The 27,089-nt window shown below is 35.2% G+C and overlaps 1 long non-coding RNA gene across 1 annotated transcript; it reads left to right on the top strand.

Moving 5' to 3' along the window:
• The first annotated feature begins 1,610 nt into the window (after positions 1-1,610).
• On the top strand, positions 1,611-25,127 carry LOC137851772 (uncharacterized). Its single transcript, XR_011093453.1, has 3 exons — positions 1,611-1,758; positions 14,388-14,455; positions 25,048-25,127. It is a non-coding gene; the product is annotated as an uncharacterized lncRNA (long non-coding RNA).
• The last annotated feature ends 1,962 nt before the right edge of the window (positions 25,128-27,089 follow it).

The raw sequence follows: 27,089 nt of genomic DNA, 5'->3' as shown, positions 1-27,089 counted from the left end.
GATAAAACTGATTATTTCTTTCATGTGTTCTCTCTTCTTATCCACCACTATATAAAATTATAAACAGGAATCCAAGAAGTACATGTAGTATACATAAGAAATGGAGCCAAAAGAAAATGTAGCAGGATCAGATAAGTGTTTCAAAATCTGAAGAGAGGAAGACTTAGCTCATCTGCACAAATGCAGACTGTTATTAGTAATGTAAGTAATTTAAATATCATCAGTACAGCTGTATTTATGGTACAGAAGACTTTAATTCCTTCTTCTTGAAACTGCAAGCAGTGAAAGGCAGAAGAACCTGCTCAAGCTTCTTTAGCAAAGAGATATATTCAGGTTAATACTTAAGGGAGTTGGCACAAAGTTAACTTCTTCCAAAATGTTTGCCTTGGACACATGTTTTTTGATAATACTTGTGAGATTTTTTATGGAGATTCAAAGTCTTGATATGAAAAGTAAATAGCATCTTAAAAACAAACAGCAATAGAAATCACAGAATCACAAAATTGTCTAGGTTGGAAGAGACCTCCAAGATCACCTAGTCCAACCTCTGGCCACTAATAGTTCTCCACTAAACCATATCACTAAGCTCTACATCTAAACGTCTTTTAAAGACATCCAGGGATGGTGACTCAACCACTTACCTGGGCAGCCCTTTCCAATGCCTAACAACCCTTTCTGTAAAGAAGTTGTTCCTAATATCCAACCTACCCCCCCCACCCCAGTGCAACTTTAGCCCATTCCCCCTCGTCCTGTCACCAGGCACATGGAAGAATAGACTAATCCGCACCTCACTACAGTCTCCTTTATTAAATTAATTTATTAAATATTAAATCATTTAATACAATATAATTAAATAATTTAATTTATTAAATATTATTAAATACAATTTGATACACAAGTACTAATGGAGTTTAGAATTAACTTTATAAAGATTTCTCTACCAAAGTCAGAGTTGCCTAGTCAGAAGAAAGAAAAAAACTACGATAAATTATACAGAACGTTGATTCAAGATTATCCCAACATTTACATTAATTATATTACATTTCAAAAATAAATAAATAAATTACCTTGGCACATGTCTGAAGAACTATGCTGTTCTGCTACCCACTCTTTCCGGTTGTAGTCTAGAGTAGATTTTTTAATTGTTGTTGGGGTGGGTTGTTCAAAAGGAAAGCTATAAGGAAAAGCACTACTATCTGCATGTTGCTGATCTAAAATAGTGGAATTGCAAGTTAAGGTAGAATAGCAGAGTAATAGGGTCATGAACCATGAGAAAGTGTTGAATGGCCACAGCTGAACCATATTTTATCCTCTGTCTCAGTTTGTTAGAATATTAACTCTTCCTTTTAAATATATTTATGATCATTGTGTTAAGAAATACTTTTTTATTTGTAATAGTAGTAGTTGCTTTGGGGAGGAAGGTAAATGAAAGGATATTTCATTCCCTTTCTTAAACCATGTACATAAGGACAGTATCAGAATTAGCCACTGGTGCAGAAACAGGGCAGTGTATAGTTACTTTATACACAGCTGAACCAAACAACTTGCTTTAAGAGCAGTCAGTGTGGATCACAGCAGTTATTCATTTACATTAATCAGCTCTTGTTCTCTGCAATTGCTGTGGGTGAGGTGGCACTCTACTGCAGTCCCTGTACTTTTATTCTATGTTAAAGTTTGGTTTTCCATCCTCACTGTGTTCCATTTACATCATTCTGGAATGCGAAGTGGTGCTGGCATGAAATTTCTCCTAAGAAACTGGTGAGATTCTTTCTTATACTATTGCAGTCACTCTTTCCCTTTCATGTTTTAGAGAAAGAACAAGCTTGCAGCTGTCTTTGATTATTGTTTCAATACATTTTTTTTTTTTTAAATTATTTAAGCCTTTAATTTTTAAAGAAAGTTAAACACTACCATAAAAAGCTTATAGGTATTGTATTAACCTATTTAAAAATGACAGAAACATACTTATCTTCTTTATGATAAATATAACTTTTGCAAAGGTCATGACTGTGATTCCTCACCTGATTTTCAGCTGCAAGAATAAAGTATAACAGAAGGCTGAAGTGTGTTGTCTTTTCTATGATATTTCAAGTTAAACATTGCAGTGATGTCACATCTCGTTTACACTGTAGGGTTGGTGGGAGACGGGATCATTACAGGTGGAACACTGAGAAAAATACATTACACACTAGTCATAACCATAAAAGTAACTAAAGAGAAAGAGACATACTGATGCACATACAGCTCCTATAATAGAACAAAAGAATAGGATTGCACTGAGAAATGTACAAAGACAGTAAGTTTAGAGGAGAGTTACCACTGCACTAAATTGTCAAGCCTGAGTCAAATGATATTACTTCTGACACCTCTGGCTATAGTACATTGCTTTTGAATTCAGTTTCTCCACTTTTCTTTTGGTGTTGCTCTAAAGTCAATTCCCTTGTGTTTTTAATGCTGAGATTATCTTCTTTTATATAGTTTCGCCTTTCCTTTTCTTCCCCTCCCCTTTTCTGCACTAGCATTATGGGTGTGAGCAAAGATTACCCAGACTGCTGTAATGTAGAGTTTACATGTATGTTTGAAGTCAGTCATTGGCCTAGATAGATAGCCCAAAGCAAACAGAATATTGTTTGCATTTTAATTTGATTACGTAACAATGAGTAACATTATTAATCAAGGATAGACACTTATAGAAAGACTAACTTCAGCAAAGATCCCATTTTTATGTGCCTCTGCACTCACTCACCATCCTTAAATTTCAGTAGAAATCCTACTCAGCTACTACATTTTCCAAGTTTTTAAAGCACAGGTATCTGTTCTTCCGGACTAGAAAAGTTTGGGAATGTCCCAAGGTTCCAAGACTTAAAGGAGAACTATGAGCCACACACACTTTAAGCAGCAGTATAATACCATGGTTTCCTTAAGTAGGTGGTATCACTTTATGATTGACCCAGACTTATACAGTTTCCATGCTTCAGATATGACCAAAACCTGTTGTTATTATGGTCCTATCTCTGCTACCTTGTAGGAAACTGGTGAGATCAGAAGATAGCAGAATGTGCTTGCTCCTTATCTGTTAAAAGTCGTTAGAAGGCCTCCACGCTATCTGTGCTATGCAGTATGGCTGACGAATTCATGACAATACTGTCTAAACTGACAAAGAAGTTTCAACAACAAGTAAAAACCATGCAGACCAAAGACCAAAAGGGAAGAAACAAAGTACCTTTAAGCATGACTGGTAATCTGGATGTACAGTCCCTCTTTGGCAACTGCAGATGCAAAAGCAACAAAACAAATGCTGTGATTTTACCGTGCTAGACAGCTGAACTCCACCACAACTTCTTTCTCACTCCCCCTGCTTAAATGAGGAGGGGAAGAAGTAAAGGAAAGAAAAACTCACAGGTTGAAATAAGGATAATTTAATTAAAGGAAAAAAAAATAATTGTTAAGAAAAGATTATTAATTAAACAATTTAACTAAAGAGAAAAAAGGGGGATGGGAAAAGGGATGAGGGAAGGGAAAACAAAAGAAGTAAAGGCTGTGTGGAAGTGCAGAGGAAAGAAATTACTCTCTACTCTCCACAAATGAGTGATACTTGACCACATCCTTGAAGCAGGGCCTCAACGCACGTAGCCAGTGTTTGGGAGGAGGACCGAGATTTTCACAATGAGAGCCCATCCTTCCCCTCTTCTTCCTTTTTCCACCTTTTGTTGCTGAGTGTGACATCATATGGTATGGAATATCTCTTTGGTTGGTTTAGGTCAGTTGCCCTGATGATGTTCCTTTCTTGCTTTTTTGCCCACCCCCTAGGAGAGTTAGAGAGAGTCTTGATGCTGTGCCAGCACTGCTCAGCAGAAGACACAACACCGGTGTGAAGCCACTGCTGTTCTAGCTACAAGTGCAGAGCACTGCACTGTATGGGCACTGTATGGGCAGGGGAAGTTAACATCCCAGCCAGATCCAGTAAAATGACTAATAAATTGAAGGAGGCGGAATGTTCCTCCTGTGACTTACTTTCTGTGATTTCCATACCAGTTGCAAACTACCATCTCAGTTACCTGTGCTGAAGGCTGAGCTACTTCAAAACTGTTCCTAAAATGTGATGTACCCTCCCTTGATAATCTCAACCAAGAGCTTGTTGTAGTATGAGTGGAAAACAACAGAACATGCTGCATTACCAGAACTGTGAATGGACAGAAATGGGAGTTCTGTCCTTCATTAGAACACTTCAAACTAGTAATTTTCATATTTTTCCCCTACACTATATAGTGAGCTAAAAGTAGAAATATTTAGAAATAAGATCAACTTTTGATTTTTAGGATATCACTAGAATAGTCTGTTAATAGTCTGCTAGTTTGTTAATTCCTCAAAAATGTAACCCAAAATCAACGGTGGTTTTGTTGTTTTTATGATTTAATAAGGATTGAACATTTTCTTACCTGCATATACTTCTTCAGTAAATCATTCTTGGAAATCATAGGAATAATCAGAAGTACAAGAAAGGCTATTTGCAACACCCAAATTCTACAAAAAATGGACTAGACTAAAGAAGAAAATAAAGATAGATAACTCGTAGAAGAGTTAGTATAATTTTAACTAAGGCATTAGCTATCTTATGAACATTAAATGTAATAACAAACTAGTAATTGAGTTATGTCCCCTTGACACAAATGTTGTGTTACATAAATATTATCATATAATTATTGATGTCATCTTTTAAAATAGTCTGCTTATCAGTGGTGTGTTCCAAATGTGATTTTTGCTAATGGTTGCTGTTCTACACTAATTTCCTGAATAAATGCACTCCTCTCATGGTTTATAATTGTGTTTTTTTCTTTTCTTTTCTTTTCCTTATTCTTATTTTTTATTTTTCTTTAACATAAGGATCTTTTATCTATTTACCTATTTATTACTATTTATTTTGAATGTTTGTTGTAGCTTACTTTTGGTAGATTAAATAAACTAAACTCCAATGCAGTGGACAATAAATTCAGAAGCATAGTTCCACAAGCATAGCCACCTCTGCATAGTGCTCTCGTCTTCCAACATGATAATGGCTAAATAACACAAAAGTTGAACACTAGTTCCCAAAAAATAAATAATCATGTTTATAAGCTGTTTTGTTTCCATCATGACTATGGTTATTTCCAGTTTTATCAATCTAGCATAATTCGACCTGTATCAGTGTTAGTTTTCATTCTTTGTTTTGGAGCCACGTTGATTATACCCTCCAGTAATTTTCATGTCCTGCCATCTTCAGTGAAGTTAATGAACACAGTGAAAAAGCCTTGGTAAGATTGATTACTGAAAATCAATGTGTATGATGCTTATACTGTTGCAAAATATCTGTAGTTTTCTAGAATAATGTACCCTTTAGGGGCAGATAGTGAATGAAGGTAAGCAACCAAATAAATACTGAGATAGACTTATGGTAATTCAGCACACTTTATCCCTGCATTTAAACTTTCTGAAACCTTGTTCTCTCTTTCTTTTCTTCAGCTTCTTTTTTGAACCTTCCTTTTACACTAGCTCTTACACCTTTTTGCGTGTGTATACAGTTAGTTGGATATTTCTTGTACTTGGCAGCCTCTCAGTACTGCAAAACCCCAAACTGCACCATATTAAGTAAACAAGCATTATATATAGACATATGTTTTATTTTATAGAAGAGGTGGCCAAACCTCTTCTGTTCTGTTCTGTCTGTGGTCATAGGGCACAGCCTCTAGACCAAAACTTCTGAAGTGTTTAGATAGAAGAATGAAATACTTCTAAGATGGAATTGAAGTGCCTGATTTCAGGAGAGCAATATGTAAAATCAGTCTTAACTGTTGATGTAATTCTATTGCCTCTTGTCTGTGGTATTTGTATTTCTCACTCACACTACTTTGGCCATGTTGTTTTAAAGCTATTCAGTTCTTCTCTTCCTCCTATTCCCAGACCATGGAGGTATAATTACTCTCTGGTTCTGTAACAGAATGTGACTCAAAAGCTGGATTCCACAACCACACTCTGCTCTGTTTTTAAGGCTATGGAGATGTCTGCTTAGGCAATAGACAAACAAACAAAAGTTTGTTGTCCAAAAAAGCATCAAGGAACAACTATTTCTCTGGTAACTTTTACAATGTTAGTTGTGCATCTCACGTTAGGAAGTGCAGCCTAGGATCTTCTTTCTTTGCCTTTTATTGCTGAGAACCTCTAGCACTGAAATTCCTCCTTCTGGATCAGGTAGTGTGCATATGTTTGGAGTCTAACAGGAAACATTACAGTGCCTAAAATCGTTTTTTGTTCCCCGTACTGCTTCTGGTGGGCACAAAGTTTTTCTTTTAGCAGTACTTATGTTGCTGTGTATTAAATTTGTGACTAAATCAGTGATAGAATACAGATCTTATGGCTTTTGCTGAACAGTTGTTGACCAGTGTCAAGGCTTTTTCTTTACAAGCAAGTAGTGTCTATGTGTGCATTTTTCTTCATTTATTAAAATGTTTTCATTTTGAGCAATGATAACATTTTGAACAATGATGACTACTTGAACATCTCTTACTTTTGCACTTCTTTCTAGAAAAGTAGTTTAGCAACCCTATTTTATTTCCTGAAACATAAGCCTCTTTTGCCAATTCTGTTATTATTAATTGTATGAGTTTCATAATACTTCGTATTTTTTTACTTATGGTCTCAAGTGATATCATGAAAAAAAATTTATGAGAATCCTATATTTTCTATTTAAATATATATATATCTGATATTATATGATTGCAGCCCTGAAATCTGAGGAATAAATAGTATAAAAATCTTATAATTTTTAACTTTTTTTTTTTTTTTTTTTTAGCTCATGTTTTGAAAATGTTTGCTATTAACAGTACTAGAAGCTAGTAAGATAAAAAATAAGGTAAAACTTATTTTTATACTCCTTAATAGGATATATTATTTTCATAAGATATCCTAAGATAAGTTTTTGGAAGAACATGATATTAAAATATACGTGACTTTATAGTCATTTTGTAGTGTATATCTGTACCTGAGAGGTGAAAAAATGTTATGGAGTGTCACTGTCAGCATGCTTGTCTATATTTTAAGTGCATGATTCCCCTATTTGTAAAAATTAGTTTTGTGGTGCTCATCCAAGTGTTTTAATATGGGCAGTAACTCTGGCATATAGTTTTCTTATTGTTATTACAAGGTGCCTAAAAAATCTAAGGTATATGAAAAGAAAAAGGAGGAATAGTCCTAAATATAATAGTAACTAATAATCTCACTCTGTTTTGGACTTCAAGAAGATGTCCCTTTTTATTTTTGAAATAAGTGGAAGTATTTTGTACCTGAGCTGTTAACAGTTATAGGTATAAAAACTAGCAGCCCTAGTATGATCTGCTCAAAGTCTGGGAAAACTTCTTCCCACCATCTGTATAGCTTGTTCTAACTTGACTTATTCTACATAGGAGGTCAGGATTTAGGATTTATTGTAGAAAAGCTTGTATAAGGTTAAGAGAGTGGACACCTGGTTGTATTCCCTCAGTGCAATGTCTATGGCTGTATTCCCAAGTACTCTGTCTATGCTAGCCTACTTTGACACCTTTGGATAGCTGGAAGGGCTTTTTAACATCACACAAATTAATCCAGCCTGGGGCTGGATTATAAGTAGTAATGGACAGCTTGTAAGTGTTTTCAGGCACACAGCCATCTACACCTTGACAGGCTTGCTGCACTTCTAATAGTCAGTTAAATCTTTGACAAACTTAAAAAGAGACTGTCAAGATGTTTCATCATTTTTTCTTCTTATGCGATTTTTAGTAAATTTATGAGAGAAGTGGGGGGGGGGGGGGGGGAAGAGGGGGGGGAAAAAAAAAAAAGACATCCCTAGGCATAGCCCAGGAGCACTAGGGCAAGTTTCCTCACTCTTCTGCCAACATGTTTGTCATGCCCTGGAGGTAGCACCTGGATTGAGAGGGTAATTCTATTCTTTGTTTCCTTGGCCTCTCAGCTGACAGCATTAACCAGCAAATTAGTGATGATAGGAGGGGAGATTTTTTTTATTATTATTGTTATGCAGAGGCTTTTTGTTTCACAGTAGTTCTTATTTTTATTTTTATTTTTCATTTGTTTCCTTTGTGTCTTGCAAGTGAAACTTTTTTCTTATCAGGCTATCAAGTGCATGCTCTGCTTTATGAGGATAAGGTTGCTGGTAAGTATAAGGCTACAAACAGAAGGATTGTAACATTTTCTGTTTCAGATAAAAGGGCATTTAGATTGTCTGGGAACAAAAACAGATCTGAAAAAAATAGAGACAAGGGTGAAAAGAACAACATAACTGAATTTACTGCACCATTCTTAACAACATCTCTTTTCACTACTAAACTGTGACTAGCTCCTGAACATGTTCTTTTTTTCCTGTGTACTTGTGGGTATTTTGCTAACAGAACTAGAACTGTTGCTGCTTGTGAAGCATTATTAACTTTGACTTTGTAACCTGGAAACAAGTCCATGGCCTGATGCTGTTTCAGGGGACGCGGTCTGAAGTTCAGCTTTCATTGCCTTTACTTAAACAGTGGGCTGGAAAGCACAGTAATGGTAGGAGGTTGAAATCTTTCATTCATCGTATTCCTCTACTTTAGTTAGAAGTAAAACAGAATTCATCATGGTTTCCCCTGGGGAATCTGGAAATTTATCCATACCCTCAGCAAAAGTATTTTGGCTACTTTTAGTCTTTGGTTGTTTGGGTTATTAGTGGGGGGGTTTAATATCCAAATTATCTGTGTGTTTCCATTTATTTAAACTTTTACGATTGTTTGTTAGTAAAGAAATGCAGAACAGGCAAAGTATTTTTTGTATAAAAAAGTAAAAAATCGATATTCATCATGGAATATTTTATACAAAACACTGAAATGGGTGGGAAAGTCATAAGTTACTGTATTTATGTATCTTTTTCTGTGTACACATAAAGAAGGCAGCACATGTTTTCCCCTAATGTTCACATAATGCCTGGAGGCTGGAAGCAAAAAAAAATAAACAAACACACAAAAAAAAAAACAAACAAACAACCGTGAGCAATTCTGCAAAGCTGAGTTTTGTAGTTGCAAGACAAATTCAGCATAAGTTGCCCATGCAGGTGTGTGTGTAAAGGAATGGCACAAGAAGTCTTCCAGAACTTGTGCATTCTTCTGAAAACCTTTTCATCATTTTAAGCTAACAAGTTAAACCATTGCAGCTGCATATCACTTCAAGAAATTAAATTGTTAATAAAAGTTTTGAAATGGACTGCTTCAAAAAAAAAAAAAAAAAAAAAAAAAAAGAGGGAAGAGTCCTGGATCTATTCCACTGCGGAGTGAACAACTTTCCTGAGAGAAAGCAAAACATGGTGGCTGCCAGTATATCAGTTTATTAATTTTGTAGTTAAGTCATCTGCAGCAGTGGAAGAATGTTTTCTTCTTAGTGATAATAACTGAAGTTAACAACCTCCATTTAATGAAAAATATTAACTTCTTTGATAGGAATAATCATAAGGAAGTTACCTGGGAAACTTTCCCTTGACTTCAACACGATCTTGGTATTTATCTTGGTACTTATCCTCTGGAATGTAAGGTTCATGCTTACAGTTAATAAGGTTGTGAGCAACTAGTGTCATGATTCTTATGAGAATTTCAATCCCATTATTTCATTTGAGAATAAGTTATGGTAAGTGTACACAACTCGTTAGCTGTCTGTAGTCTTGCCTTTAGAAGATAGCCTTATCTAAATCCTGAAGTTGTTTGATGCTGTTGACTGAAATGCTGTGCAGATTCTTGCTAGAAAGTCATATGAAACTTATCTCTTATTCTACCCCCCTTAAGTCTTGAAAAAAATTATCTTCTTCAAGAGATCTGTTTTGAGTAAGCAAGTAAGATTCTTCATGTTTGTGAGATGGCCAGGAAAAACTGAGAATATTTTTTTTTTCTTTTGTACAATGAAAAATTTTGGCATAATGCTAGAAAAGGAATCTGTGCAAACGCTTACCAGATTCAAATAGAGATATAGGTGGCATCAGTATATGCATCTATGTACTTATCATAGGAAAACAGGAGTGAATATGTGCAGAAATGCAACCATCTGATGTTTCTTTTTCTAAATTATTATTTATTGTGGCTGTTCATAGAAATTAGTGTAATTAAATATTGAATTAATCCAAATATTTATGCCAAAAATGTCATAGTCAAATTTTCCTAATCAAAGTCCAACATCTTAATGCAAACAGGGCATAAATCCCACAATAGAACTGTTTTCAATATATAGATTTGATTTTCTCATGACTTTCCCATCATGTGTACTGTACAATAAAAGATGTTTCAGAAAAAAAAATGTATGAGGATCTAATAATTCTAAGGTGTTTATAGTATTTAAAAAAAAAAAAAAAGAGAAAAGGTTTGTGTTTTTGAAATACCACCCATAGAAACAGTTTTAGTTCTGGCCTTTCTTAGCTTTCAAGTACTTGAATTTGAAATAATATTTTAACACTTTTGGTATTATTTACAAATGTGTAATAATAATAATATGGCTGCTTTTACCATGTGAAAGATGTCATTTCTTAACTGTCTTTTTGTTAGTGTCATTTCTATCACATGCTCATTATAGAGCATCCTGTACCTTTGTACCTTTCTTTTAATCATCTATAGTTAGTCAGAACACCAGATTAGATGGAGAGATCAAATTAACATTTTATCAGACCAATTATTTTCTTCCAGAAACACATACTTAGGATAATTTGATATTATTTATATTATTATTTATGTATTAAAATAAACTAATTTAAACTGATGCATCACATGAATGCCTCTTAAAATAAGGCAGGTAAGTGAGAGATGGGAAGAACTGCTGGATTTCATGATGTTAGAGATGGATAAACTACTTTTTTACTGATCCTTTCAAAGTAACAGACTGGAGTGGAAGGAAGTACACACATATGAATGAACCTACAGTGCTATATTACAGAACATATTTGCTAGTTCTATCATATGGACATTATGTGGAGATGTATATACAAATGAAAAAAAATAAGAAAAAAATGACAGTATATTCAATAAAATACACTATTTCCATAAAATAAATTGTATTAGACAAACCAACCAGAGGAGAAGCATTACTTGACCTGGTGCTCAACAATGCTGAAGAGATCATTAAAGAGGTCAAGATTAGAGGCAGTCTGGGCTGTAGTGACCATGCCCTGGTTAAACTTGTGATCTCTATGAATATGTGCCTGGAAAAGAGCAAAGTCAAGACCCTGAACTTCCAAAGAGTGAACTTCAAGCTATTTAAAGACTTACTAGGTAAGATTATCTGGAACATTGTCCTTAGGAAAAAAAAGGAGTTGAACGGGAAACTCTATAAGGATGCTTTTCTTAAAGCACAAGAACTCTCCATCCCTCTGCGTAAAAATGTGGGCAAGACACCCACACAAAAATGTGGGTAGCCAACTGGGATGGATGATCAAGGACCTGCTGGTCAAACTGACATGCAAGAGGGAAATGCACAGGCAGTGGAAGCAGGGACATGTGATCTAGGAAGAGTATAGGGATGCAGTCTGGATGTTCAGGGAGGGGATAAGGAAAGACAAGGCATGGATGGAACTCTGCTTGGCAAGGGATGCAAAGAATAACAGGAAAGGAGTCTATAGCTACATTGCTCAGAAAAGAAAGGCCAAGGAGAGTGTACTCCCTCTCATGGATGAGAAGGATGAACAGGTAAAGACAGACAGGGAGAAGGCTGAGGTACACAAAAACTTCATTGCCTCAGTTTTCACTGCCACTGAGGCTTCCCAAGTCTTTCATTTTCCTGAACCTGTAGATGGAGGCTGGGGGAACAAAGTCCCACTCACTGTAAGTGAAGAGCAGGTTTGAGACCACCTGATGACATGCATCCCAGGCTCCTGAAGGAATTGGCTTATGTAGTTGCCAAGTCTTTCTCCATCATATTTGAAAATTCCTGTCAGTCAGGCAAAATTCCCAGTGACTGGAAAAAGGGAAATATCACTCCTGTTTTTAAAAGAGTAGAAAGGAAGACCTGGGGAACTACACACCAGTGAGGCTCACCTCTGTGCCTGGCAAGATCATGGAAAAGAACCTGCTAGAAGCAATGACAAGGCTCATACAAGATAAAGAGGTGATCTGAGACAGGCAGCATGGCTTCACCAAATGTAAATCATGCCTGACCAATTTGGTGGCTTTCTACAATGGAGGAACTGCAACAACTGACAAGAGAAGACTGACTGATGTCATCTGCTTGGATTTCTGTAAGGTTTATGATACAGCCCCATATGACATCCTGGTCTCCAAATTGGAGAGGGGTGGATTTGATGGGAGGACCATTCAGTGGTTAAGGAGTTGACTTGAAGATTGCACCCAGAGAGTGGTGGTTAATGCCTCTATGTCCAGGTGGAGGCCAGTGACAAGTGATGTCCCTCAGGGGTCTGTCCTGGGACTGGTACTGTTTAATATCTTTATCAGTGACATAGGGATTGAGTGCACCTTCAACAAGTTTGCAGATGGCACAAAGCTGAGTAGTGCACTTGATAGAACAGAAGGAAGGGATGCCATCCAAAGGGACCTGGACAAGCTCAAGAAGTGGGCCCATGAGAACCTAATGAGGTTCCACAAGTCCAAGTGCAAGGTGCTGCACCTGGGTTGGCGAAATCCCACACATGAGTATAGACTGGGAGAAGAACTCACTGACTGTTGTCCTGCAGAGAAGGACATGGCGCTTCTGATGGAATGAAAAGCTCAACATGAGCCAGCTGTACATGCTTGCTGCAGCCCAGAAGGTCAATTGCATCCTGGGCTGCATCAACAGAAGAGTGCCCAGCGGGACTAGGGAAGTGATTGTCACCCTCTACTCTGCCCTTGTTAAGACATCACTTGGAGTAGTGTGTCCAGGTCTGGGGCCCCCAGCACAAAAAGGATATTGATCTGTCAGAATGGGTCAAGAGGAGGGCCACAAATATGATCAAGGGGCTGGAGCACCTTTCTTACAAAGAAAGGCTGAACAGTCCCAGCTCTCTCAGCCTAAAGAAGAGAAGACTGAGGTTACCTCATTGTATCTTTTCAGTACTTAAAGGGAGGTTATAAAAGAGTAATTCTTTGCTCAATCAGATAATGATAAGACAAGAGGAATGGTTTTGAAATAAAAGAGGAACAGGTTGTACAGAGAGGTTGTGGATGCCCCATCCCTACATGGGTTAATATAGAACTACCCAAGACGGTCTTTAAGGGTAATGATACAGGGGACTTAATGTACATTTTTTATGGAACATGAGAACCAGAGGGCACTAGAGAAGAATTAAGAGAAACATCATTCCAGTTTACTAAACTAATAAGAATATCAATTCTAAGATTGAAAGTTATACAATCAACATATATCTCTCCACCTTTATTGGTCTCATATCAATTAATTCAAACTGGTTTATATACATAAAATATAATAGTTCCCAAAACCTAAGTGATGTAACCATTAACTACAGGATTTTCTCTTTCATCTTCACTTTTATTGCTAAAATATTAAAACAATAAGATTACCATGCTGAATAATCAAAGGCTGTCTGAGTGAATCTGCCTTCCGAAAGAGGTAGAGAACAAATTATGGTTATCTCTTTTAATATAAAAATCATCAGACTAAAACCGACCATTTTACAGAGTTTCTTTTTTTAAAAAATATACTATTCATTAATATATCTCTCCCTAAACAGATTATAATTACTCTTCTGAGTAATTTATATTGTATTTTCAGCATTAAAAAGCTCACAGAACCGAATGATTATACACTATCTCTTGTTGTGTCATAAATGTATTGCTGTTATTAATCTTTACTTTGGCAGCTGTTGAGTTTAAATGCTTATCTAAGAAATGTATGAATAATGCCTTTATAAGGAAAGATATACAACAGTTATGAATTGTGTTCAATTTGGTTTAAATGTTACTGAGTCGTAAATTAACTAATCTGGTTGCTTTAATAATTTAGGTTGAATGTATTTATCATATTTATTTACATGTATTTTTACTATTTCTATATTATATTTATTTACAAGTAATTTTATTATTTATTTATTTTTGTTATATTTATTAATTTGAATGTCGTGGGACAGGACAGGCTTGGTGTACATGAGGTCTAGGAGAATCCTTGGAAAAAAAGGGTCCCACTAGGACAAAGTTCAAAATATCTTCCTGACATTTTAAAAAACTAACACACAAGGAAAATGGCTCCATATCTTGGTAGATTTCTCTGTTTTTCAGAGCACCAGTGAGGATCAGAAAATTAGGATTCTCTTCCAAATTGTGGTCGTACTCCATTGTACTATGCCTCACAGGCAATTCCATGGTTTCTGAGCGCTTTTGGGTTCCTACTGAAATTATCTTTTCTCACTTAAATAGGATTTACTGTGAAGAGTACAAGATGATTTGGTCAAGTCCCAGAAGTTTTTTTTCTATTCGTTTACAAGGTAAGAAACATGAGAAAAAACTTCACCTATTCAGTCCAAAAGGCTGAAAAACTCTTAAGCTTCTCACCCAGTTCTAAATTTTATGTGTCTACCCTCTCTCAGGCAAAAAGAAAGCTCTGCTTGAATTTTAAGGGTTCTTCACCAGATAACAAAGTCTTCCAGGTACTTGAACGTATTTGTGAGCATTATTGTCTGTACAATAATTTATAATCTCGCTATTTTTCTATTCATAAGTTAATTTTAATGTATATTTACCTGTCTCTTATTGTTTGGTAGAAGTCAGGAAATTCCATAATGTTTCTTCTAGATATACCTTACACATTTGTGATAAATTTAGATTGTATAGTATGTATTTGATATGGAGGACATAAGATAGGCTCACAAACAAAAATATAGGCGGAGCGGTATATCAGATTTTTGGTTTGAGGCTTTTTTTTTTTTTTCTTTTAATGTAATGTAGCCCACGATTTATCAATCCAGCATAGTTCTTCCTCAATTTGCAGATCAAAAATATATATTTATCATGTGGATGGGGGGAGAAATTCTGCTTCTCTGATAAGCAGAGCAAATTGAAAGGTATATAAAGACTTTCTGAATTATTTTTCTGCATCTTCTCTTTCTTTCAAAATATTTTACCTGATGCAATATGTACTGTGTTTAGAAGACTCGTGTCTCACACTTAGCATGTGCTTATCTCTCCTAAGGATGGCATTTGAACATTCCTGTTAAACTGTTAGTGATCACTTGCTTTAAATCCTCTAGGATATGAACATCAATTTCAGTATTCACTTTCAGTAGTGTGTAGAAGCTGCTTCAGGTGTTTAATTTTCTTGCTGGTTTACAACGGGAGATTCTAGTCTTGCACATATTTTGTGTGTGCATAGATATGTGCACGTCTGGGTGTCCATGCATCTCAAAGGTTTGTTTTTAGTTTTCTTACTCCTTAGTGATAAAAAGCACCAACATTAATTGATGAAGAAAAAAATGAAAAACAAACAATAAACAGATGCATTTCTTTTCCCTCCCCTTTTTCCCCCTTTCCCCCTTTTCCTTTTCTAAATCCCATATTCCAAGTTTCAGTTTAGAGTAGAGTTCACATTTTTCCTCAGTGAAAAGTCACTCTCTTTTTTTTTTTTTGACTTTGCTTGCTCATTGATAAAGTTGAATCTTAATTCTAAACAAAAAGAAAAAAAAATCTTGCAAGAAACTTCAATAAAAAGAAACAAATTCAGGTTTTCACACGTACTATTTTGGCATGTATTATACAGATGGTTTTGAACATATCCTTACATTCTTCACATGAGCTGATTTAAGGTTTATGTTGAATAGACATCTTTTGGTGTTTCAGATAAATAAAATTGAACTTTTACCAAAGTACTGCATGCACAGTTTGCATATAGTACAGCAGTTTATACAAACTGGCTTTACAAAGATTGATCTGATAAGAATAAAGGAAGATACGACTCAACCTTCATTCCATCTGAGATAGTGGGAAGTGTGGAAAGTTTAATGCTGAACTGTGAAAAGATTCAGTAAGTCACCACAAATCACTTCTACTAAGCCCAAACTGGGTAATTTACACAGCACTTTGTGATCTTCAAACAGTTTGCAGTGTGCAATTATTCATGCCACAACATGGGGCCACGGTGTCCAAGCTGCCTGTTTGTTCTATGGCTGAAGCTAAGGTGTTTGAAAACTGCAAGAGACTACCAAAGGCCCAGAGATCATGGCTAATGTGACACCCCCAGGCCTAATCTTCTTAGAGCACTGGGATAAAATAAGTATCCATTACAAAATCAGCCTTCATCCTGCCCCCTTCTGTGCTCTGCCACTCTGATAGCCAACACGGAGACAATTGCATGATTCTGGGCTTAATCAGGTATTAGGAGCTAATGCAGTACGAGAAGAGGCTAATCTCCATATTTACTCCATCTGTACTTACAGAGCTGACTTGCCTGTCCCTAATAGATCAAAAGGAACTGGGGGGGGAAGAAAAAAAACACAGATTAGAGATGAAGAAAGGGGAGAAAGAGGTCCAAGGAGAGTAAGAGGCAAAATTCTCTGCTTTTCTCAGTTGTATATATATGTATTAAAGCCACGTGATCTAATCCCATGGTAATACTTTCCGTTATATTTCTTTGTCTCTCTCCATTCCCCCCCCCCGCTCCCTCCTCCCCCAAACACACACATCCTCACCCTCTTGTCCCATCTTAAAAATTGAAATTGCCATTGCAGCTAAAATTGTTGATAAGGATACCATACCATTTCTAAGGATCAACAATTACAATTACACTGTGGTTTTTTTTTAATATGGATTGTTTTATATTTTTATTAGGGCATGTATTTATTACTGACACACATAGGTCTTGCTTCTGGGTCCATTTTGAAGTCTGATGAAAAACCCATTGCTAGACAAAATTCATTAATTCCAGGTCTTTGTAAGTGCTACATAGACAACGTACTCTTCTGCGACCTTACATTAAAATGTTTGTGACAAAAGAAAAGAATAAAAACCCTGTAAAATTAACTGTTTTCCTTTTAGTCACTCAGAAATAGCTGGTTACTTCCTGTATCTTCCTGTCACCTACAATATCTTAGTATGTCTTTTCAGAAGCTTTTTGTACAAGCAGATACTTACAATTCCAGAAACATGGACAGATGGGTAAGGAAAAGAGAGCAAAGGAAATTCACACTCACCACTGTGGGCAGTCACCTGCTGTTTGTAAATAGTGACATGTGGCCACCAATAATGACCTTCAAGCTAAGAGAGGCATGTACTAAGCTAGCTCAAATGCTCTGGCCACCTTGGGTTGGTGCTGCCTTAATGATGAAAAAGTTGTATGAAGGTGGCATGCATTCCTTAGCAAGTGTGGAAGAAGCCTGTGCTCAAAAGAGAGCTCAAAAAGCTAAGAACATTTCAAAAGGTGCACTGTCCGCCCTTTTGGAAAGCTGACAGACTCACTATTTTTTGACTACTTACAAACCCCAAGTGGTGCCAGAAGAGAGCTGTGTTGCTGCTGATTTTTGGCAATAAAGATCACCTCATTAGACTGGATTAAGTCATGATGCTGAGAAGGATAAAAGGTGAAAAGCAAAAACAGTGAATGGTGAACACAGAAAGCTCAGAGTATCATTTGTATGCTGACGCTATTATTGACTAGAGCCCATGTGGTTCACACTTTTCAATTACCGTCTGCTAGAAAGGTGGCCCATAATTGCAAAGGCTGATGCCAGTGCACCAAATGTCAAGGGAGCCTCCCTAACCCTCATCACCTTTTCTTGATGCTTGACTTGAGGATGTTCAAAGGCAAAAAGCCACAGCCTGCAGATCTCCCCAAGGAAGAAAAAGATGCCATTTAAAAAAAAAAAAAAAAAACAAAAAACAAACAAACAAAAAAACACCTCCAAATTCAACCTCCCTCATTTAAAAACCTAGAGTTAAATTCATTATCTTGTGACCTTATCCTTTACCCTCTCTACCGCTAGGACATCCACCAACATCAGTGAGAATTATACAGTGAAGAGACAGGGCAGGATTGTTTTTCTTTTTAGTTTGCTGGTGTTGCCTGAATGCTCAACAACACAGACACAATATTAGTGTTGACAGTGATCACCACAGAGATGTTCTTTCACACAATTTTTAAAAGATGTAAAAGGGCAATCTTAGTTTCCCTCTAAACTCCAGTAGTGATTCTCACTGATAGTACAGTGTCACTCTTCCTGAGATGCATCACTTTAGCTAGTATTGTGTGGTTCCTAGAATAGTCCACACAATATTGCCCCTACTTATTTAAAAACCTCAAATGCACTTTATTTTATATCTTTATTTTGTTATGTTTTTTTCTTCTTTTTTTTTTTTTTTGTTTCTTTTTAAGCTACAACTAAATTAGCTACTGAATAAAAACATTGAATAGAAGCTCAAATATTTGAGCTACTGTCAAAATTCTCAAACTCTCTTTGAAAACTCAGAGCAAATAAAAGAAATCAGACTTTCATCATTAACAATTTAATAATGAAATTTTATTGATGGGCATCACCTTTCTTAGCTATTTTAAATATTATTTTGTAACTGTTTCTTATTTGTAGATAAATGGGGGAAAGTTGTGTATATGAGAAAATCTACATAACATTTGTAAGATCAACTTTTTATCAAAACTTGCTGTCTCTGTTTTCAATGAGAATAACTTCCCATTGCTTCCAGTTATTTGAAATACAGGTTTATATACATGTTCTTTTTTTTTTCTATTTAAAAAATAGAAAAAAACTGAACTGTCTAGAAACAAATCTTTATTAACAAATAACTGTTATTGGAATAAATGGGCTAACCCCTTTAATCAATTAGAAGAATATTTAGGAATTTAATATGTTAGTGCTAATATCACTGGCTTTTCAAAAGGTACAATATATTGCCTTTGTAATGGAAGAGCACTAGTCTTCTTCCCTAAAGGCATGCCACATTGGTAATTATCAGGTTGATTCAGCACGCAGTCATAAAGCCAAAGTGTCATTTATTTATTTATTTAAATTCATCAATAAAACTTTACTAGAAGAATAGTTTTGTTGATCCAGAATCTTGTTGAGGTTTCTTAGATCCTGATTTCAAAGGCCAAAGACATCAAGTTTATCTTCACGAGAAACAAGTTAGACTTCATTCAGACTTTACCTGACAAATCTTTAAGTAGTTATAACTTTGCAGACTTTTTGAATTGGAATTCACTCTAAATTGCATGAAAATCTTCACTGAGTTTTAGGAACGGCTTGAATTTTTGTATGTTTGTGAGCTAGAAATAGTCTGTGATACACTTGATGATTATAATTCATTTTAACACTGTCAGAGAAGGTAGCAGACAAAATTTCCCACCAATTTCTGTGAGATCTTTGCTCTTGTCTCTTTTGCCAGAAGTGGCTATTTATTGGCTTTAAATTAAATTTGGCTTAATTCAAATAAAGACATTTTACCTGTACATAGTATTTGTAACTGTTTTTCAGTTTACGACACCAGCTGTAACATGTACATAAATGCACAAATCATTTTAATCACTTTGAATATTCTATATTTGAAGTATAATTCATTGCAGAATGAGATTGATTGTCAATACTTTTGTTTGTTTGTTTGTTTGTTTTTCATTTCTCATAACATAACTGTTCAATGTTTTGGGGAAAGTCAGGGGATTCTAGAATCAAACTACTTGTCTAACTTTCTGTGACTTTAGCTTTTAGTAAGTAATTTCATTTCAAATTTAACATCCACATTTTTAACTCCAAGGAAAAGATCTGATCCTGCAGTTGCCTGTCCTTGTTTGTTTACTGTAACATCTCTGTAAATATGGTAGGAATAGGAAATAATTCTAATTATCTTATTTATAAAGAAGCTTTGATGCAATGCCATATCAAATTAACTAAATTAGTATAATTTCAGAATGCAGGTACTTTTTAATGTTTGCATCATCTGTGATGGTGCTGTGATTTGGGCCACAGATGGTATGGTAAGATTTTTGAGTCAAGTTTCAGAGAAGAAAAGTCATAAGCAAGGCAGGTGAAAAATATGTGAGAAATTGATGTACTCCCTTGGACATTTAGTTAAGTATTAAAAATACATACAAGTTAAGTGAACACATATAACTGGAACCCAGATGTAAGAGGAAACCTGAGAACTCCTACTCTGTTCTTAAACAATTCAGAACAGTAGGCAAAGCAACTCCACCTGCTAAGAATTTTTCTTAAGAAACAGATGGGAACCTTTAAAACTTGGTCAAGTGTTCAAAACTGAAAAGGCATGTAAAACTTAAATATTATGGTTTCAGTATATATGTCAAAATCCTATGTTTTTTTTTTTGTCTTATTACAATATATGAAGGCTAACCCACCTCAAGTAAACGTATCTCTACCTTAATGTTAGACATTTTTCCTGACAAGAAGGCCAAAGGAATAACTTCTGGGAAATAATGAATGAATCCCCCCCCTTCCTCTCCCCTTCGCCTCCTCTTCCCCTTGTATATGGAAAAAATCTATAGTCCCATTGAACTGAATATGGAAAAAAGATCTACAGATTTTCCTGAAAAGAAATAATAGTTTCATGAGATTGTTCTGCAAATGAAAAATGTAATGAAATTTGCAGAGTAAGTGTTGTTTAAAATTAACTGGTAAAATGGATGTTGTTAATTTCCCATTCAGTTTCATAGTAGGATTCAAAAGATATTTTAAAAGTTTGTTTTCTGTTCAGTTTTTAGTGGTTAAGTCATTAGGCCTTAAAAATGACTAGATTTCACTCTCCTTTTTCTGAGGTCCCAGTTTAGCACTTGTGAATAATTAAAGATTCTTTTGCTTTGAGATAGCTATACTGATACTACACAGATAGGGAAAGGACAGTTTTCAAAGGAAGGTCACTGACAGTAAAAAGGTTTACTATTGCATGTATTTGCCCCCAATATTTTTCCCTTTTAGTTACTAGCAGCAGTGTCATATTAAATGACTTCCCCCTTTAAACTGTTAAGTGGTGCTAGTTCAGTTTTAGCGGTAAGTTGCCAGCGGGCTCGGGGGAGAAGTGCTATCTCTTATGGCCCTGAAAATTGATATTGAACATGGAAGGAAAAATCTTGCAAGCTGATAGCAATTAGCTAAAAAGGATTTGCGACTCCATGATTCATCACACTAGGGGATCAAAGTCATTTACAGAGAGTGTTTCTACAGTCCCTGCCTGCTGCTCTAAAGATATACCTCTGTTTATCTCTCACTCTGTGGTGTGACATTTCCTTTTTTAAGAGCCCATTTTCTTAGAAACATAGTAGTGGGCTGCTGCAGCACAGGCAGTCTTTGATTCTCCACTGACTGCCTAAATGACACTATGGCTCTAATGGCACAGCTTTCGCAGGAGGTCACAAAGGGAATTGGACTTATTATTTACATAAATGGACTAACAGCACAGGTCTGGTACACTTGCTTGTAAAAATGAGGACAAGGTCTTCTTGCAAGTCAGTTGCAAGGGGTGTAAGTCAGCCTTCTGGTTTTGGAGCTTTGTAGAACTTTTATAATTTTTTCCCCACCAGGAATACTAACTTTCAAAAATAAACATCACTTGATATACATGTTTTTAGAGATATCTTAGAATAGAATCCCTTTAAAAAAATAAATAATAATAATAATAAAAAAAAATCAAAGAAATAAAAGAATACTAAAGAAACCTATCACCACCACCTCAAAACAAAAACTAACAAACAAATAAAAACACGGAAATTTAAGAGAAAAAATGAATTATACTCCCCTCTACTTCCAAAATGTACTCAAATTTTGAAAACAATCTTATTTGTCAAAATGGAACTTTTATTTTTAATAGTGTTGCATGAAGAAAAAAAGGAAAGAAAAAAATGGAAAAACAAAAACAATTTTTTCTGTGTCCAGGCCCAAGGAGTCCCTGTCATCTCAACAGAAGCAATTGAATTTGTTTCTTAGAGCCACAACATGAAATCATGTAAATGGTGTAACTTCTGAATGTATTTGTATCCTGGGGATGGAAACAAAGCTCATTAGTGGAAGACAAAATGGAGTTCATTCAGTGATAATAATCTATAGTTCTGTTGTTGTTTTTGGTTGTTTGTTTTTGTCAGAATTTTAAAAGTGGGGCCAGATTTTCAGAAGCCTGGTCATAACTGCTGGATTTCTCACTCCTTTGTAGTGAGTACTAAATATGTATAAAAAAGTAACAATGATGTGGTAGTATTTACTCTTACATGATAACTTCTAATTAATATTAATTACTTTGCTATCCAGCCCCCAAATGAATGAATAAGCCGTACATAATATGACCTCGGAAATGCAGAAGATCCAAAGAATCCTTTCTTAGATTGCTGAACCATTTCTGTTTAATGTAGTTGTCTCTATCTGTGGAAATACTCTTACAAATTGATGGGACTCATATAGAAAGGTATAAATTTATTAACTTATATCTCTACTTAAACAGTAACCAAAACTAGGTCTATCTCAGTGTTCACTTGAACCATTTGGATATTTTGGAACTAACTCATATTACATAATATTTTAATGTTAACATGAGTGGGTATATCTTAGTTTGCCTGTATATCTTTGTTTTGTTTGTTTGCCCTTCTCTCTTCCCACCTCCCCATTTGTTTATTTGTTTGCTTGGTTTTATTGTTTTGTTTTCCAGACGGATCATGTGTATATAAAAGGTGGAAGAGAAAGTATGTTCTAACGTAGGGTACAAGTGCAAGATTGTTTTGAGTTTGAGATTTTTGTTTGATTTTAACTTTGGATGTCAATATCTGCTCATGTGGTTATTCTTTGTGTAGCCTGACTCTAGTAAGTTTCTGCTTTAATTTCTTTTCCAAGAATCATCTGGCAAATGTTTTCTTACAGCATTTTATATATTAAAACTGATCTGCTTCTTGAGTTCTTAACCCTTGTTAAAAGAAAGACATGTTCCTTTGGATTCAATGCTGAAAACTTGCTACTATGTCTTACACACTGTAACCTGTAAAACTTTAATGTTTGTGGCATGTATCTTATAGCCCAGTGGATCTGGAAAATAAACAATCAGAACACTGGTTTGTGTGCTTAAGCAGGCCTTGAGGAGAATAAATTCCAAACCCAGGTTTCTTTTAGTATAAAGACAGAAATGGATCCCTCATCAGTTGGGGAGATGTGGTTCCATAAGAAGTGGCATGTCCAGTCTCAGTTTGTTATCACATATGCTAAAACCAGCAGCATATTCTAGCAAGATGTTGTAGTTGCTCCTCTTTAGAGCAATGGCAGAGTGCTCTTGACAGTGTTCCCCCAGAGTCACCCTACCCCGCAAGTGCCAGATGGTGCTCATATCAAGTGCACAGCTGGCACTAACCTGCTCTTCCCCAACCTATGTAGATCTCTTTAGAAGAGGGGCAGAGATTTTCCTTAGGGTCCTCAACAGAAGAAAGGAAAAGGATTTCTCTTCCTGGTGGCTAACTCATTTGTTTATCAAAAATTTCTGCAGCAAAAGTGGCAGTGCAAATAGAGTGAATACTATCATTTAAAATCTCTTCATCCCGACAAGCTATCAAGGAGGGAGTAGTGACTTGTGAGAATATTCATCAAGTAGTGTTCATACATAGGCAATAAGTATATATTGAGAGGGTCTGCTGGACCCTCTGCTGTTAGGGTCCATAATATAAAAATAATGTAAAATATGGGTCTTCCATAATATCTACTGGATATTATGGAAGAGGTAGTTCAGAAAAAAAAATGCAGTGGACTCTTGTAGCAAAGATAAATGAGGGTTCAGAAGTAGTTTTGAGAAAACATGTCAAATTTTGAAACAGAAGAATAAGAATTCTAGTAAAGCTCAAAATACTGAGCTGATGCTTTTTCAAGTTGAAAAGTGACTTTGATACTGCAGAGATAACTTCTTTTTTTTTTTTTTTTTTTTGGAAGGGGATAATTCTTGCTGTGTAGAAGTAATTAAAAAAAAAAAAGTAAAAATATTCACATATTTTATTTCATTTAGTATAATCCAGTGTTTCTGAAATTTACCATAAGATCGGACCTAGTAGTCTGTAACAGTCTGTTTTACCTGAATTTATGCAATGATTTGCCACTACAATAAGCTAATATTAACTTAAAATAGTTTATTTCTGGTTGATTAATATCTTGAATGTACTGTAATTAAAATAAATAAATAAATAAAATCAGGAAATATTATACACCAGTATTTCAGTCTGGGAGAAAAAACTCAATTCTCTTGAACATTAGAATTTACAGAATCACAGAATTCTTATTTTTAATTTATCTATATGAGGCAGAAGTATAAAAATGTTGTAGGTACAAAGCATCATGTACCCATAAAGCTATATCCATCTAAGTCAGCTAAAAATCTAGCCTAGTGACAGTATATGTAAATGAATATATGGATTCCTGAATGATTTTACATACATAAATAGTTCTTGTTCTGTCCAAAAATAAATAGTCCTAAAATAAATTACATTAATGGATCTGACCAAAGTTCATAAAGTGTTTATAAACATATAATTTTTGGTCTCTGGTTATTTCAAGTGAACAATTAGGAGACCAAAAATTTTCCAAAAAAAATATGCAGAAGAGCAAGTAAGAAAGTGGCCAAACACAGTTAGTGTAAAGGTCTGTCATTACCCCCATAAGCATCTCCAATTTATTTTTTATTTATTTTTTATTTATTTATTTATTTATTTTTACTTAGCCTGTAGACATGCAAAGTAAAAATGTATATATTTCCCACTCTGTTTCTGGGTTTTTTGCACATTAGAAATGTTACAACTCTGAGACCAATTTAAAAGCTTGCTGGTACATTATTTGTAGTTGCTTCCTTAATCAAAATTAATTTTTATCTATAAAATACATTCAAAATATTTGCTTTTATTAGTTGTCCCTCCAGCATAAGGAGGTCCTATTTCCTCTAATATTTTCACTTTTATTCCCATCCTTGTACTAGAGCTTTTCCTTCTCCTGTTGTATCAATAGTGTCAAAATGACTGCTTATGAGACTGCTGTATAAATCAAGAAATAACCAGCTTCTTCACCTAAGCAAACATCTAATTGCATCCTATCTGTTTCTCTTTGGAAATGCACAGGCACATACATGAATCTACTGAGGCAACAGAGATAGGAAACCTATGAAACTATTTTTCATACTTGCTTTCTGCTTATTCTGTAAGCAGTGCAAAGGTTTTTTTCTGTCGTCTGTTGTATGAGATTTAGATTAATTTAGTTATTTATTTCTTTTCAGGATTGTATTGTAGAACAATGTAAAAGAATGAAAATTAATAAAATTAGTGATGGGAAAATCTAAGGCCCTGTTGAGGAGAAAGTTCCTACATGAAACCTATTCTACCTTTTCCTGATTGACATGTATTTTCACAATATTTTTATTAAGAAATTTTTAAATAATAAAAATTGAGTTCATATAGCTATAATTCAAGCACAAGTGAAAAAAGTCTCTGAGCTTTTGAGGAAAACTGGGTTCTGCATTTTCTGTGTGGCAGGTGTCATTTGTTTTAAAAACTTTCTTGTCTTTCCTGCTGGTTAATGTTCCTTTGTCCAGGTAGAGTACATTTCTTGACCAGGTTTTTAAACACACAATCAGTATAAGTCACTTTCGAGCATGTTATTAGAGCTATTTCTTGCCTCTGGCGTATGTCCCAGAAGAAGATGATAAATCATTCGCTTATGTTAGAGAAGGGAAAAAAAAAAATCAATGTTCAAAACTTCCATGGTCAGCTTTACTCAGGACAACTAAACTCTACAGTGACAAAATACTGATGATGTCATCAATAAAGTAAATTAATGCTGTGAACAACTAAGAATTGTGAACTGCCTTGAAGCATGTTCTAGAATATGAAGAAAGGTTTTGGAAAATTAATTTGCAAACTCCAGCAGTTTTAGGAATCTAAGAACAAAGTGAGATTCATCTTTAAAAGCCAGAGCATATGATTAACTTCTTCACAAGCAGCACACTCGTGCAGACAGTGACAGGATCGGATCCTGGGATTTTTTCTTTTCCTGGTGAAGAGTACAGGTACTCCAGCTACTAAAACAGCAATAATTATATATAGTTATGTGTATGTGTTATGATAATATGAATTCATAGAGTATTTCATATACTTATTTATTTCTAGACCTGGATTTCAGCATGCAAATAACCACTGAGAGTCAGATATTTCTTTAATTACCACAGTAATTACTGTGGTAATACATGCCTGTATCACATTCACATATTGTATATAGGGTCTTGAGGAGGAAACATATTCACATGCTAACTGTTAGAATAAGCAATCCTGCATGTAGCTCCCGTGTAGATGGGCAGGAAATTATGCCCTGGGCTGATTTTTTCTAAATATTTCATCTGCCTTGATGCTGATACCCATGTCATCTGGTACAAAAATCAAACAGGACTTGTACCATGAGTTGTCTAAAAATCGTCTGCAGTCCAAGCTGGTCCCAGTGGTGTGCTAAGTTTTAAAGATCCCAAGTCCAGCAGTTTACCAGGAAGGTAGCTGTGGCCAGTGCATTGAAGGGATAAAGCTGTGCATTTCAAAATGTTTGCTGTAAAACATCAGCAAAGAAACAGTTCAATTTTGTGTCATTAATTATGTTTTCAGATTCAACATAAAAATGTTTTAATAAAATCCTGTTTTTAATGAAAAATCCAAACAGTAATATCATTACTGAGGAGATACAGACAAGGTATAATAACTCCAAGGTGTTCTTGTTTATTTAAAAGATGAACAGTCATTATCTGACATGCAGCAAGGCACAATTCTGTCCTGATCAGGAGATGAAATACATGACTAAATACATTTACTTTTTTTAATCTTAAGATTTTGTTATCCCATGAGCACCCAAACCACTAAGCTAAGAAAAATATTCCTAGTAGGTTAATATTATGGAATAGACCGATTAATCACACATACATTCATTTCATGTAGTAACTGAAAAGCTTTGGATTACTTACCCTACAGAAAAATACATCAAAATTTAGACGAGCAAGCAGCTGATATGCTAAATGTGAAACATGAGAAAGTTGATCCTCCAAGCAATTTTTAGCTTGTGAAGAACATGTCTTTGATTCAGGTACAGGGCTGAAAGTACACCAGGAAATGACCAAGGTGAGATC

Source organism: Anas acuta, chromosome 2 (genome assembly GCF_963932015.1).
Source record: "Anas acuta chromosome 2, bAnaAcu1.1, whole genome shotgun sequence".
NCBI classification, from domain to species: domain Eukaryota; kingdom Metazoa; phylum Chordata; class Aves; order Anseriformes; family Anatidae; genus Anas; species Anas acuta.
Note: the sequence above shows the minus strand (reverse complement) of the source record. Positions and strands in the feature narration are given on the sequence as shown.